Source organism: Mauremys reevesii, linkage group 9 (assembly GCF_016161935.1).
Source record: "Mauremys reevesii isolate NIE-2019 linkage group 9, ASM1616193v1, whole genome shotgun sequence".
In the NCBI taxonomy this organism is placed as follows: Eukaryota; Metazoa; Chordata; order Testudines; family Geoemydidae; genus Mauremys; species Mauremys reevesii.
Genome location: NC_052631.1, coordinates 85,747,221 through 85,763,316, shown reverse-complemented (window position 1 = coordinate 85,763,316; position 16,096 = coordinate 85,747,221). Strand labels below are relative to the sequence as shown.

At 44.9% G+C, this 16,096-nt stretch overlaps 1 protein-coding gene across 2 annotated transcripts in view; it reads left to right on the top strand.

Moving 5' to 3' along the window:
* Positions 1-2,079: 2,079 nt before the first annotated feature.
* PAK3 (p21 (RAC1) activated kinase 3) overlaps positions 2,080-16,096 on the top strand; it is a 180,340-nt gene continuing 166,323 nt past the window's right edge. The window contains exons 1-2 of one of the 2 annotated variants that reach the window (XM_039488709.1): positions 2,080-2,105; positions 6,117-6,311. The gene's annotated coding sequence lies outside the window, so the exon portion shown is untranslated. Of the gene's footprint in view, positions 2,106-5,220; positions 5,342-6,116; positions 6,312-16,096 lie in introns of those variants that run through there. The other variant, XM_039488710.1, reaches the window with a different exon arrangement.

The window sequence follows — 16,096 nt, the reverse complement described above, 5'->3', positions numbered from 1 at the left end:
TTGAAAAAGAAAATTCATAGCTGAAGTTGTTATTTTGCCTTTGTGATTAAAGTTGAAGCATAAACACGTTACTTTCAAAATATGTCCTGCTGAGCTTATAATAAAAAATGTAAAAAGAATTTACTTTGATGAAGATGCCTCATTTAATTTTACTGGCATTCTGCTGGTTGTAGCAAAAGTCTAGTAATGGCTTTGTAATTCACCATATCATGAAGTAACTTATTAAACAAACAAAATGTGAAAAGCAAAGCCCCACAAGAATAAAAGGAGGCATTAACCATGAACGTTTAAAACAGGACTTCTGTCCTGAGAGTTGCTGTTCCTACTAATGCAAACACTGGCATCTAGTGGTGGAAAACAGGTATTGCCAGGAAGCAATTACACAACAATTTGTTCAAGTTAGCGCACACATTGGGGGCGAGGGTCTTTGTTCCCAACTAACGATTACCATTAGAACAGAGTAAACTGAGTTGTCTTGTTCTTGTACTGTATGACGTACACTTACAAAAACACAACCAGCAGTGAGCATCGGTGAATTGGCATGTCATCCGACTTCCAGGATCAGGGGCGGCTCTAGGCATTTTGCCGCCCCAAGCACATGCTTGGCGTGCTGGGGCCTGGAGCCGCCCCTGTCCAGGATGCATCAAAACATACAGGGCCTGGTTCTTATCTGTAGCACTGGTGACTCCATTGACTTACAATGTGGGGACCAGATTCCAGTCTCAATTACATCAGTGTAAGATTGGAGTGTCACCCTGGTAACTGAGACTGGAATCTGGCCTCTATATTGTAAGTTAACACTTTCAGTCCCTAGAGCAACAGAAAACATGCTTAGACTGATGTGTGTGCAATAAAATTATAAGAGGGTCAGAGAAAACAATGTTTACATGGGTCAAGGAACCTGAACCCCTCCACCCCAACACCCTCCAGAGAAGGTGCCTCCAGGTATCAGATACATTGGCTGGGGCAGTGTGACAGAGAAACCTGCATTCCTGCTTTCTGTGCTGTGCATGGTCTATGGATAGTCTGAGCATTTCAGTCTCCAGGGCTGATGCTCTGGCACATTTTGCCTGCAATACATTCACTAACATTTAAAATGACAGGAATAACTTTCTTTTTCCCCCTCAGCAGATCTAATTGTCTCCTGTTATGGGCTGCTGTCCAGCTCTTGGTAGTCTATAAATGTATTTAGGGACCCTTTGATCTTTCGAGAGGGGAAATAATTATTCTTTCACAATAGGATTTCTTTGGCTCACACCAGACTCCTGGCTAGTTATTTCAACAACCTCCTGCAACGAGCATTACAAGATGATTTGCCTGAATAAGGACTCTTGTGATGGACACTTCCTTTTCCCACTGCTCATGGGCAGTTCCCAGAGGTCTTGATTTTCCTGAACACACTCGAGGCAGCATGATTCTGTGGATAAATCCTTTGACTGGGACTCGGGAGACCTAGCCTCTGTCCCTTGCTTTGCCATTCTCCTGATGTGACTTTGGGCAAGTCACTTAATCTTTGTGCTGTTCCCTTCCACCTTTTGTCTATTTAAATGGTAAGCTCTTTGGGGACTCTCTTAATATGTGTATATACAGTGCTTAGCACAATGGTTCTGCAACCTTGCTTGGGGCCTCTAAGAATTACTGTAATACAAATAGTGAGTAAAGATAAGCATGTGTACATGTTTTGCAGGGTCAGGGCCTGAAAAAGTAACCATGGTATTCCCCATTACATCTTTTGCAACTGGTGTCCAGTGATGGGCAAAAAAATCTCCCCCCTCTTCCTTTAGGTTGTGAAAAGTCTGCAATCTTGCCATTGCTTTCTACCTCATTTCAGTCACTTGCAATCATTCCCTTATACAAGTGACACATGCCAAAGGGTGCTTTCAGGTTAAGCCTTGTTTCTTGACTCAGACTGTAACACTCTGTTTGGATTCCCACACTGGGTTGCCTTCTCTGAATCCTTCATCTGGATTTTTCAGGAGAACAACCCAGCTGGACTGAAGACTCTCTCTGGAACACTTCCACTTTTGAACAGTCCTTTCCCACAAGTACAACACTCTGCTAGCTGCACCTGAACAAACCTTTAGGAGTTGACCTGCTGTGGAAACGTGAGTAGCTAACCCATCATTCTACTCACTAACTTAGAAAACAGATGTTTATTATTGTACAGCATAAGCTAAAGTAAAAATACACAATGGTGAATAAATGCATCATTCTTCATTAAGGATATCAGTAGCATGATATAAAGATTGCCTAACTTTGAGAGGAATTAGGTTTCGTTCACTTTCTTGTCATTATTTCAAATGCAGCAGTGGTTTTTTCCCCCCCTTTTAAGCTCATGGTTCCTAAGCACATTCATTTCCTCTGGGGATTAGTTTCTATTTTATTAACAGCAGATTGCTTTTCATAATATAGCAAGTATGTGGGGCAAAAATTTAATTTTTATGCATGGTGACTTTGCATTAAAAATAGTAAATAAAATGTCAGTTGAATTCCAGATCAAAACACACAAACTGAGAAAATGAAAAAGAAACAGCACTTCAAAACTGGCAAACATGAGCCCCCTGTCATGACCTGCCATTGGAGGCCCATGACTTTCCACGTGTCGTCAGTTGGCATATGCTACTTGTCCTCATTCAGTACCACCCCATTCACTTAAGAGAACTCATGGACATTTAATAGATGGTAGTATGCTGGGATGGTGGCTTAGTCACTGATGGCCTTTCAGTTCTCCTCTATAGCTAGGAAGGTATAAATGGTCATAACGACTAGTGCTCTTATACTGTGTGTACTTTATTATTTGGTATTTGTATTGCAATAGCATCCAGAGACACCAGTCAGTATTGGAGCCCTCCCCCTTTGTACTAGTCTATTATATACACACTTATAGGAAGACTTCGTCCATGTCCAGACTCTGGACTTTGACATCTCACTGTTAAAACCCTAGATTCTTGGAAGTGACGGTATAGGCTGAGTGCCTAACGATGGATCTGGATCAGTCACTGAGATGGCAATTGATGTGCTGGGCACTTACGCTGTAATTAATGACTTCATTTTATTGCCTCATATTTCAATGGATTATGTGAGGTAGGACGGTGTAAGCTACTCTTTCTCTGGTTCAATTATGATTTGGTATTCCATTGTTTAAGGTGGAACAACTTCAGTAGGAGAGACTGAGGGAGACCCATATCAGAATATTCCATAGCTAGTGGCTAGGGCATTCACCTAAGAGGCTGCAGATCTCTGCTCCCTCTCAGGAGGAGTAAGGACTTGAACCACGGGTCTCTACATAGTGAGTAAGTAACCTAGCCGCTAGTCTAAAGACTATAAGGGAGGGTGTGGTCAGAGCCTGCCTACCAGATCAGGCCCCCATATGTGACTTGGGCAGCTGAACACTTATCTTTCCTGGTTTGTGAATTGCTCTGGGGCTTAAGCAGAAGGCAGCTATCTAAGCACATAGTGAGTGTGCAGTCCCAGAGGAGAAAAACTTAGGGGTGGAAAATGCCTACAGGGCTAGGTGGCAGCTGAGTGGAATTTTGTGAGTTGCTATGGGACTCAAGTGCGTAAGTATCTTTGTGAATCCTACCCTTAGTATGTGTCTGCTGTGGTTGGCTGATCAATTAGCATCTCTCCCTTTTGGATTCTGCTCCTCAGCCTATGCATAAAGCCAGCTGAAATTATATAACCATACTGTGTGAGGTTCTGCATATTCATAAGGTGCTGGTCACTATGAAATGTGGGTGCCAATAATTTTTGGAAATTGAGTGGTCTGTGAATGGCATCAAACAGAGGACAAAATAGGAGCCTAAAGTTAGGTACCTAATACTCATTTAGGCACCTGAGTAAACAGTCTGATTGTCCAAAGCGCTGAGCACCCAGCAGTTTAAGTGAATGAGACACTTCAAGGGAGTAAAGTTACCACTCAAGTGCTTACAGGATTAGGCCCCAAATAAATGGTACAAATGAATGGGTCATGCAGCAACTGCACCACAGGATGTCACTCAGGAGCTAGCAGAAGAAGGTATTGTATTTAGCTGTATTTTACAATCTTTCCTCCTCTACGATTACAGTAATTGCGTGTAACTTAATCTCTTTCAACTTCTCTAACTTGCTGCTTCGCAAGGGAAATCATAGTAGGCACAGAAGAATTAAGCACTTAACTTTACTGCTATGAGAAGTAGGATCGGGGCCAAGAACAGACATCTGAACCATTTATCTAAAACACTACACACACGATTGTTACATACTCTGCATATACATTTTATGTACCCTGTTCTATAAAGCAGTTTGATGATCCTGTAGCATTTGACTTTCAATGAGACGTGGGCTCCGGGGTCACTTCTGAGGATGGGTCTCTTGGGTGTTTCTGACAATGTTATCCAGATTTTCAGGGGTATTTGGGTGCCTTGGTTGCAGACAGATGCCTCTTGCCTCTTCATAGAACACCCTGAAGCAATGAAATATAGCACCGAACGTTCTGAATATGTACAATAGTTCATGGTTGATTGTACAATTAACATCAAGTTTGCAGCCATCTCATTAATCACTCTGCTGTGTGTTCTACCCCTTCCCCTATCCCTTTGTCCTGTCTATTTAGACTGAAGCTCTTTGGGGAAGGAGCTGCTTCTCTCTGTGTTTGTACAGTACCTAGCACATGGGAGCCCTCTTCTGGGTTGTCCCTAGACCCTACCATATATATATATATATATAAACTAACTGTGCATCTAAAACATTTAATACAAAGAATTAGCAAGAGGTAGATGGATTTATATTTTAATTATGAATTGTTTGAAATTTGCCCTTCCTAGCAATGATTCTCTCAGTTACACACACACACACACAGAGAGAGAGAGAAGGGTGTGTTTCCCCTCTCTAACAGCCTGTCACCCAGCCTACTTGTACGAGAGAATATCTCCAGGACATAAAAGAAAGGGACTGACCTTTGTCAAACAGCTAACGATAATCTCCACTTGTTGTTTAAATACCTAGTCACAGGGGTGTCCTGAGCCTTAAAGTCCTAATCGGGCTCTTCACTTTGCTCAGAGCGGGGGCAGCGGGAGAACCCAGAGCGCAGTTAAGCAGCCGGGAAGCGTTTGCAGCCTCCTGATCTCCTGTCTGTGCTTCCAGCTCGGTGCCTCGCCGCTGGGCCGCTCCTTTATGATGCAGAGCAGGCTGCGGCTGGGGGAATCCCGCTGTCTGGCTGAGATTCGCCAGGCCCCGCTGCGTGAGCAGCCGCCAGGAGCCGCTGATCGCGGCGTCCAGCTGCGCCTCCCTGGCCCTGCCAACAAGCAGCCGCAGCGCGGCAGCTGCGCTGTGCACCTGCTCGGCGGGGCGGGGCGGGACGGTGCCTGTCCTTCGCCCGGCGGGCTGCAGCGGGAGCCTGCCCCCCTCCCGCTCCCGGGGGAAGAAACGGGGCCCTAAGTCCTGGATGGGGCGGAGAAGGGAAACCGCCCTCCCCTGCCCACTCACGCTGGGAGCTCAGCCCGCAGGCAGGGGGGGGGGTGCGAAAAGAGCCCCAAGTCCCCCCCCCCCATTCCCTGGGGGATACTTTACCCAGGGCGGGGCGGGGGAAGAGATCGACAGCCCCCTCCCCCTTCTTGGCTTCCCTTCTCCCCCCACCCCGCCTGGGGCACTGGGGATGGGGTCTGGGGCGGAGGTGCAAGGCGCTGGATGGACTGAAAGCGGCAGAGGAACATCTCCCCTGCAGGGGGGGTCGGCTCAGGGGTTTCAGTGCAGCCGGCCACACGCCGCCGAAGGAGGCGGGAGCGGAGCGGGACGCTGCAGGCCCCTGGCGGAGCGGGGGACACGTGCCTGGCTGCCTTGGAACGGGCTCCCGTGAATAACGCCCGAGGCGCTGCTGGTTCCGTAGCGCCCTGTCTGCAGGAAACACCCTGCAATCTAATGTGCCCCCCGTGTGCAGATTTAACCCCCCAGATCCCCACTCCCGCTCGCCTGCCCTTCGGCGCGGGGACTGGGAATTACCCCTTCTCTCCTCTCCGCTGGGCTGAGCTCAGAGGAAGGAGGGAGGGGGAAGGGTTTCACTTCCGCCTGGTTGCAGGAACCACAAGCCCCCAGAATATATTATAATAATAATATAGATAATTTTTTTTAAAATAAAGAATCCCACCGGCCCGAGCAATGGGGAGCAGATGAGCCCTCAGAGATCCTGCAACGCCTCAAGAGAGAGCCAGCAAAGAAACTGGAGCATCCCTGAGGAAGCGTCTGTGCTGCTCGCCTTCTCCTGCCAAGCGGCGACAGGCAAAACCAGGGAGAGGAAACGCTCCCTCCCCAGCACAGAAGAGGCGAGAGAGAAGGTCTGTCATTTGCTTTGTTGCCTTGCCAGCTTGCCCTGCAGAGCTCCGTCTGGGGTGGAAAAGAAAGGCAGCTCGTTTAAAACAAAGCCGGGGAGTAGATCTGATGCGGCAGTGAGGGGAGGGAGTCCGGGTAGCAACTGGTCAGTTTCATCACTTGTCAATTGCAAAACTCTCCTTGTCAGTTTCAGCGGAGGGTGACAAGCCTGTCTCTCTCTCTCTCTCTCTCTCTCTCCATATTTTGCCGGACCTGGTTAGTCTGAGACTCCAGGGAGCAGTGTCAGTGTGAAAAATGTTCTTGCGTGCGCCTCTCTGCTGGCGGTGTCTGCACTTGTGTGAGGAGGACTAGACGGGTGTGTGTGTACACAGACTGAAGGCACTTAAATAAGCAGTGTAACTGGACTGAGTGCTGAAGGGGGGATGGAGAGCAATCGCTATCAGTGCTTCTTAGAATATACCTGTGGGCCAGGTTGTTTAATCCTGTGTCAGAGGACACTGCATGCACACGGCTGTAGTCTGGGCTTTACCTGTTCTACCAACATTTTGAGAATAATAATTATTTTGGATAGATGGAAATTCCCCGATTTTTTGATACCTTCACTTATATTTTTTACAACTAGACACTCAAGGCTCATTGTGATTCTATTGTATTAGTCACTTTCAGAGTCTCAGGAAGAGAATAATTTTAATGGGTTTCTTTTAAACCCACTCACAACCTAAAACTCTCTCTGTGTTACCAGCAATTTAAAAAAATGTTTTATTTTTCAGGTCAGGCAAAAATACAGTATCTTAATCTAACATTACTAAAGTAGTGGTTTAAGATGATGAACAGCATGTAAGAGCCATGTCATGTACAAGGATCATGATTAACTTGTTTAGCGGAAACATGTAGAAACTAAAACTATGGGCCCCATGCTGCACCACTGAAGTAAAGGGGAGCCTTGCCATTGACTGTATTGGGAGCAGGCACTTTACTCTTGTTACTGTATTTACCCTAATTTCTTTTAAAAAGAGGAAACCCAAAGACTGTATTTCCTGCTCTGGCCACAATGATGGCCAGTGGTGATAGTGAGCAGGGAGATCACCTTAGGCTTCATGCAGGAAAATCGCATATGCTTAGGAGCTGATGCACAGTACTGACTTAATGGGTCTGGGGCAGAAAAATTCTTCTCCCTTTTTCCAGCAGCAAGTGATCTAATGACATACCCTCTCCCACTCTCATGTGGTGCCTAGTGGAAATCTTACTAAGGCTGAAATTGCTCACCTTGCCAGCAGGGCTGACAATTTCTTATCTGAGCAAGATTGTCAGGTTCATACAAGGATCCAGCTTGGGATGAGCTTATCTTAACTGAAGGGACCAATGTACTGGCTGATGTAATCACTGGTGTAAATCAGGTGGGTTAGCACAGCTATTGCTTTAACCTTTTGAGGAGGAAAGCTTACGACCATTTCTTAATTTTGGATAAAAAAGGGGCTGATTGTATTTGAATCTCTCTTCCGTTGCTGCTTCTATTTGTTTATTATGGCTGAGAGACTTGAACACTTAGAATCCAGTGTCCTTTGTGTTAGACTAACACACTGGTAACCGGATCTTATGTGCATTGGACTTTGCTTGGAATAAAATCTTGCAGAAAATCTACTCACTTTATTATTACTTAAGTGGGTAGCCAAGGCACCGGTAGATGAAATAACTTGCCTTAAGTTGTACAGGAAGTCTGTTACCGAGCTGAGAAGTGACCCCAGATTTCCTGATTGTGAGTCCAATGCCATCCCATAGACTCATGCTTCCTTCCACTTATGTTAACTTTAGTGTGGATCTCCACCAGCTTCTTACCAAGTGAAGATGTGGCGGCTAGGGTGACCACTTAATGTCCAATTTTGACTAGGACGGTCCCCTTTTTAAGCCCTGTCCCGTCCATCCCGACTTTTTTTGGTCAAAAAAGTGAGGTGCAGCGTGGTCAGAGGAACTTGTGGGGGTGGGGAAGTGGAGATGTCAGCCCCGCACATGGGGGCAGGCAGGGTTCCAGCATGTGGGGAGGCTGGTGGGATTTGAGTGACCGGGGGGAGCAACAGGATTCCACTAAGCAGCCGGGGGGCTCTGGAGAGCGGCTCGGGTGGGGGGCTTGGGTCAGCCCTTTGGGAACTATGGTCACTCTAGCTGTTGTCAAGACCAAAAAGAAGAAAGCTCGTCAGTCTCTAATTTGTTGAGACACACAGAACAGGCAAAGCAAAGGAATTCTGCAGTTGTTTTTCTGTGGTCCAACATACCTACTTATTCAAAATGAAAAAACAGGGCACTGGAACTTAATCCAGTTTTTAAGCCAGAAAATTTTCATCTGCCTGCTGTTCCATTACTGAGCAACAGCCAGGCCTCTCATAAAGTCACACTGATCAGTGACATACCAGGGGAATCGGTAATGGCATACAACAGGGTATTTTGTTTTAACAGTGGGATAGAGGAAATAATTTTGGGAGCAGTGAGATGGCGCAAGCAGGAAGTTTTCAACCAGTTACTCAATCTTACTCATATCCCTCAGGAAACTATGAAGTTGTCTTGAAGATAGTTTACGAGTTCAAGCTCTATACCATAGGCACAGGGTCCTGCTTTATTTCTAAACCAGACTAAAATGACTATTGTTAGACGTTCAACATTTGTAGCTCACCCTACTGCCAAACTGGTGCTGCGGGAACCTGACTATAGAGCTTTAAGAATGGTCTGTAAAGCACACCTCCCATTTTACTACTGAGTTCTGGAGAAAGGGAAGATTCTTTCTTTCTTTCTTTCTTTCTAAGAACTTTTCCTGAGCTGATGTATCCAGGGAAAGCACTGATGCTTGTGTGAGGTTGATTATAGTGTTGATCTTTAGTGCGATACTGGTTAAGAATCTATGTTGGGAAACCTAGAAGTTGGTATAATATGGGACTGGGTAGAATATGCTGAAGTGGTATTCTCTAGTGGTGATAACTTGCATTTTCCTGAGCTGAAACACATTTTGTTGTTTTCTGCTTGTATTGCTAATCTCTCTAGTCCCTTTTAATGTTATTTTTCTGTCCCTAGTGGTGTTTGCCATCTCTCCCTGTTCAGCAGGATTCTGTTAACAGGTGGTTTACTCCCTCTTCTGCAAGTATTCACGCTGTGCACTGAGCACTGCCTTTAATACTACTGCTGCCAGGGGCGGCTCCAGGCCCCAGCACGCCAAGCGCGTGCTTGGGGCGGCATGCCGTGGGGGGCGCTCTGCCGGTCGCCGGGAGGGCGGCAGGCGGCTCCGGTGGACCTCCTGCAGGCGTGCCTGCGGAGGGTCTGCTGGTCCCGCGGCTTCGGTGGAGCATCCGCAGGCACGCCTGCGGGAGGTCCACTGGAGCCGCGGGACCGGCGACCAGCAGAGCGCCCCCCGTGGCGTGCGGCCGTGCTTGGGGCGGCGAAATGGCTAGAGCCACCCCTGACTGCTGCTATAATCAGCTGCTCTTCCTACGGCTCTTGCCAGCCAATCTCAAGCCCACATTGAGCCTACAGAAGTTGTCACATAGTGGCTCACATCAGAGCAATCTGCCATTTAAAGTGAGCCTGTGTTTTGCTGTTAGGGGGTCTTAGCGCATCAGCCAGAGAAGGGGGTGACTGGGTATCCAGGGAAAGAGGATTGGGAGTGGAGCTCTTGCCTTGGCTCTTTTAATGCGCAGCCCAGAGCTTCAGAAGAAAATGTAGTATCTGTTTTTATAAATGACCAGCTCCAACCGGAATCTAGAGAGGAGAGGAGAGGAGTATCGGGCCCTGTAACTGAGTGAGGAGGCCTAGTTTCAGTATGGTTCAGATCTGCTTACAGCTTGATTAGAATTTGTAGTGTGGACAGGACTTAACCATAGAAATGTAGAACTGGAAGGGACCTCGATAGATCATCTAGTCCAGTACCCTGCACTGAGGCAGGGCTAGTATTATCAAGACCATCCCTGCCAGTCACATTGGCCTAGTCTTTGTGCCAGTGGAATCAATCCCACACTAAGCCTAACTTTATTTACCAAGCGCATCCTTATTTTGGGGGTGTCTCTCCCTCAGTGGAGAGCCTTGTGTCCAATGGTTTATGGGGCTTGGTTAGGTCTTGCCTTTATCTTTTAATCATGTTGTAACTCGGTTGTTTGAGTCAACAATGGGTTTTATATAAACTAAGCCTTACTAATGACTCAGTGTCAGTCGCAATAAACCAGGAGATTGGAATTTATATAACTGAAACTTTCTCCTTGACACAGAGTAGCCTTCAGGGTTGATAGTAATAATGGTAATAATCTCTTATGTTTACACTGTCATTTATCACAGAGAAGGCCAAAGTAATTGGCACATTGCACTGAAATCACTTTACCCACTACTGAAATGCTGCCACCACTGGGGTGAAATGCAGCAACAGGTAAACAGTGTATGGTCAAATGATACAAGGGGTTTGTAACCTCCACTTCTGTATGGTGTAGCAATAGCTCCCACAGCCTAACAGAAAGCATGAGGTGAAACTTTTTTGCATCTGGTTTCCTGACTGCAGAGATATGAATATATATAAGATAGCTTCAGTCAGCCAGAGCATTGCAAATATATCCCAGCTCATTGTGTACAAGCTAGGAGAGCAAAAATTAAAATAAAAGAATCAAAGATTATTTGCACAACGTGAACACATTTTTAAAGGGGGTTTGATCTCCATAACCAAATTAAATCTGAATATTTATCTATGCTAGCAGCATACATTAAATCTGATATCTAGCTGTCTTGATTGTTCATATCTTAGCTGGCTCAAACTGTGCTCCTGGAGAATTGCCATTCCTGAAGGTTATTTTCACAGAGGTTTTGGAACACACACACACACACACACACACACACACACACACACACACACACACACACACACACACACACACACACACACACACACACACACACACACACACACACACACACTTTTCATGCTCCCTGGTATTTTTAAACAGATTGTCACTAGCTGGCAGAACAGCTGGGTGGTAATGTTCTGCAGAGACAGTATTGTCCCTAAAATACCCCACGGCATCAATAAACATCACCTTAAATTATGCAGATAAACTACTTTTAGCTATTCTAAAACACAGATATAAAACCATGAGTCTCCCAATTCTGTGTAGAATTAATAGCACTCTGGGGGCTGTTGGCCTAGTCAAAGGCTTAACCCCTCAAATGGGGCTAGGTTCCCTGTAAGGTCCTTTCATTTTTATTTCTTTATTTACTCTTGATCATTTTCCTTGTAAATCTTGCTCCATTGCATCACCATCCAGAAGTTTTGTCACTGCTGGGGGTTCTTAATCTAACCGTTGTCTCTGGCTACGGGACCACAGTCTGTCAAGAGCACACCAGGCTATACATGGTAGTTCCCTGAGTGGGTTTAGACTCTGAGTGCACTGACGGGGGAACATTTGAGACACTGGTAGCGAAGCTAAACATCTCAGGTGTTTTGCTGGGGCAGTTCTGTCTGTTTTCTTGCTGAGTATTGGCTCTTTGCTCATGCATTTTATTTCACCTTGTTGGTAATTTAAACTCATTCTGGTTTTGTTGTGAGAATGAGGATGGAATTATTGGTGGCTTCGGGGTTAATGTTTGTAAATGTTAATGGGGACGGGGAGTCTAACTTTGTGGAAGCGGAAGCAAGCTGGATCTGAACAGCTTGATGGGCTGATAGCTAATCCATACCTTGCTGAAGAAAGTCCAGATTAAGTACAATTATGATTTGTATTATAGTAGCACCTAGGGGCACCAGCCAAGATTGGGGCCCATTGTGCTAGGCACTGTACATATATCTAATAAGAGACAGTCCCTGACAGTCAAGAGCTTATACTGAGAACTCTGATTCTCCAATGACAGCGTGGGTGCTGACTTCTAGGAGACTCCCCATATGTGCAGCAGACCACTTGACTATGAATTGCAATATCAGGCCTAAAACAAGACACATAAAGGGTGGTAAAAAGGAAGTAGTAGTATCCCCATTTTACAGATGGAGAACTGAGGATCAGAGAGATTGTGACTAGCCAAAGGTCATAGCGGGAATCTGTTGCAGAGCTAGAAATTGAACCCCAGTTCTCCTGGGTCCCAGTTAAGTGCCTTACCCAGAAGACCCCTCGCTCCTGTTTGTAATAATATAATGCATGAGCAGTGTGAGTGAGCTTTTCTACAGCTTCAAAAGTACCACTTGTTATTCCCTATTTCCATAGGCTTCTTAGATTAGTCAAAAAATTAATAACCTTACACTGTGATTTCCCAGTAAATATTGAACATTCATATTTAGCTAATAAGGCTTGGTCCTGATTTAATTCCTATGATTCTTAGTCAAGCTAGTCAAATTGGGAATTTCCATTCTGCAGGAAATCCCAACATTTTTAATTCCATTTTGACCTTTTTGGAATGGTCCATTCTGATCTTTTTTTTTTTTTTAAATGAAATTTCATCGGAATCAACTTCATTTTCTGATTTTTTTTTATTTCAACTAAATGGAATTTTCCAACAGAAAAACATTCTGCTGGAAAACTTCCAACCGTCTCTACTTTTGGGTTATACTAGAATGAGGGTGATGCAATGTTGAAGTATCAATCAGAGGTGCCAGGTCAGGTAATTTAGGTCCTGCATTTTGCACATCTTTTTAAAGTCGGTCTGTCGGTAAATATACGTCTCACTGTATCCCTCTGATTTAAATATTGGTCCCTTGGGCTCTGCTGTTCTTGCAACTCCTGATGTCTTTCCTACAGTACAAGTAAGCCTGAGGATCATATATTAATCCAGGATCCTGGGTCTGCAAATCTTGGTTTATGTTTGAACCGTCATGCAAAACTCCAAATGTATTTTTGTGCAATTATTCAGGGTGGAAATGATTTTTTTTTAAAGACCAATCAGGCTCAATAGTTGTGGGTCCCCAGTAGCAGAAAGCCCGTAGGAAGGGACGGGAAAGTGGTGCTATGAGTTAGCTGAACCCAGCTCTGTCAGAGGATTAAGGTACATCTACACTGAATATAAGATGTTGTTGTAGCCTGGAGAGGTGAAGCCACACTAGATTGAATCCAGTTAATGCAGGTAACAATAGCAGTGAAGATGCAAAGGCAAGATCCTGGTGCAGGCTAGCAACGTGAATATGTTCTCAGAGTCCCCCAGGGGTCGTACTGGGGTGCTTAGCTTGCACTGACTCCTGTGTCGCCGCATCTTCACTATTAATGTTACTTGTGATACCCATGCTAGCTTTAAGACAGCTATACCGACCCATGCTACAATCAATCACACCTTCATTTGCTGGGTAGATGTACCCTTATTGCCATCCCAGCCATGCAGCACAGAAAGTCAATGAACTCTATAGTGTCCCTAGTGGTAGAGAACAGACCTGATTCTGATATAATGAATATAAACTGACCCTTTATTCAGGCTACAGGAAACAGGCAGACCTCGTAGTGCTCCCTGGCTCTGGACTAAAGACTTCTCTACACTGGGTTTTTAGCATTGGCTACTGCAATGTGACTGCACCAGTGCAAATCCCTAGTGCAGATATGCTGCACCAGTGTAACTGGTGACATACTGATGTGGGCTTAACAGAGTCTGATATGAGAGGCTTAGACTGGGTCGGCTACACTGGTGCTATAAACCCCTGCAGACAGTGCCTCAACACAGCCTAAGCTGTCCAGTCCAATCACAGAGGGGCTCCCTAAATCCTGGCTTGGAATGTATGTTCATGGAATGGACTGCTGACCATAGTACAGCCCTGGACAGGAGAAGTGCTGAGTTTCCATGAAGCCCTGGCCATTTAAAGCTGCTCTCCTGAATCCACCCTTTAGAGCAGCTGCCCCAGCAGGATTCAGTTTGTGGATGTGAGTATGGTCCATTATTATTTGTGCTGTGGTAGGGCCAAGGAACCCTAGTCATGGACCGGGACCACATTGTGCGAGGTGCTGTACAAACACAGAATGATAAGATGGTCTGTGCCCCAAAGAGTTTACAATCAAAGTGTATTCAAGGAAATGCCTAATCCTTTAGACAAATTAAGGTAATGAAGAAACAGCTTTGAAAATGTATAATATGTAGCCGAAGTTACTGGATAATGTCCCTTTGTAAATATATAAATTAAACCCTGAGACTGAGAAGTTGGGGGATTAAATTCCTCCCCTCCCCCTCCAACAAGTCTTTGCTCCTTCCCGATATTAAGGGCGATTCCTGTTTTTTTAATGAAACATCTTCCAAAAGCCTTGGCAGGTCAATGAACCTTGACCTGAGCATGATGATTGAATTTTCAGTAATAATTTCTGACTAGTCCTCTATGGCTAATTTATGCAGAAGTGCGGAGAGGGCAATAATCAAACCCTCTATCTTCTATAATAAGACAAGAGGTTAGATGGGTAAACTGACCCACTGCCTGGCAGTTGCTGTAGTGTTGTTGTTTTTTAAGTCAAACATAAACATTTCCATACTGGATCAGAGCAGAATGGAGGTCCATCTAGTCCAGTGTCCTGTCTCCAATAGTGGCCAGCACCAAGTGATTCACAGGAAAGTATAAAAACCCTTTAAGAGGTGGATGTAGAACAATCTGTCCCCCATACTAGTCTCTACCTTATATTTGTTCTTGATTATTTTTGTAATAGGCGTTAAATATTAAAGAAAGGCTGCCTTTGTTAAAACTTGAACACCCCCCACTCTTTCAGCTATGATGTAGTGCATAATAAACATTCTTTAGTAGACCACCCAGCTGGTGGTCTAACACAATCAGGGAAGAATAGACTTGATATTAGAGCTGGTCCAAATTTTTATTTAAAAAAAAATGTACATTGTCACACTTCTATTCCTGGAGCTCTACAGCATGCATGCGTTGGAAGATCTTATAAATGTGACATTTTATAATTATCTTTGTAGCGATCTTCCTCCTATTTATGCCTCGAATGAATGTGAAAAGTCTTAGTATTGACATGATTGGATGGCACTTCGCTTACTGCAAAATGTGACCGTCACTCTGGAGAGATGCACTAACAGAACCTTTGTCTTCTGGAATCACCCTCACAGAGACACCCACCACTGACGTAGTGGTATTTTTCCTATAGGTAGTATCTCAAGGCATGGCCGCTGTGTGCTGCCATAGTTACAATTCCTGCCTGATGAATAGTGCTGAGAGTTGACACCTGTCTTTCGTATGGGCTATGTTCCATTTGCAGTATTGCCAACTCTAATGATATTTCGAGTTTTTTTTCTTAAAGCCCCAGCCCGGAGGCAATTAATTGGAAGGAGGTGCTGAGTGCCAGTTAAAGTCAATGGGAGTGCTGGATGCTGAGTGTCTCAGAAAATTGGGCCCTAAGTGACTTGCTCAAGGTCACATAGAAAATCAGGGTTAGAACCCAGAAACCTGGTTTCCTCTCCATCCTGTTTAACCATAAAATCATGTGTCTGTCTCTCTAGACCCCTCACTAAGATAATGGTTCTTGTAATTCAGTGATGCTACACCAATCTCACTGGCTGAAACATTTTCAAGTATATTCAGAAACTTCCACCCGTACCAGGCTGGTTTTGGTGAATTAGTACTTTTCAACTACTAGGTTAGGAGAGTCACTGCCTAGGAAGGAGTACTATGGAAAGGGATCTGGCGGTTAAAATGTATCACAAGTTAAATATGAATCCGCTCTGTAATGCTGTTGCAAAAAAAAAAAAAAAAAAAAAAAAGGGAAGCATCATTCTGGGATGTTTTAGCAGGAATTTTGTAAGCAAGACATGAGAAGTAATTCTTCCATTCTACTCTGTGCTGATTAGGTCTCAACTGGAGTACTGT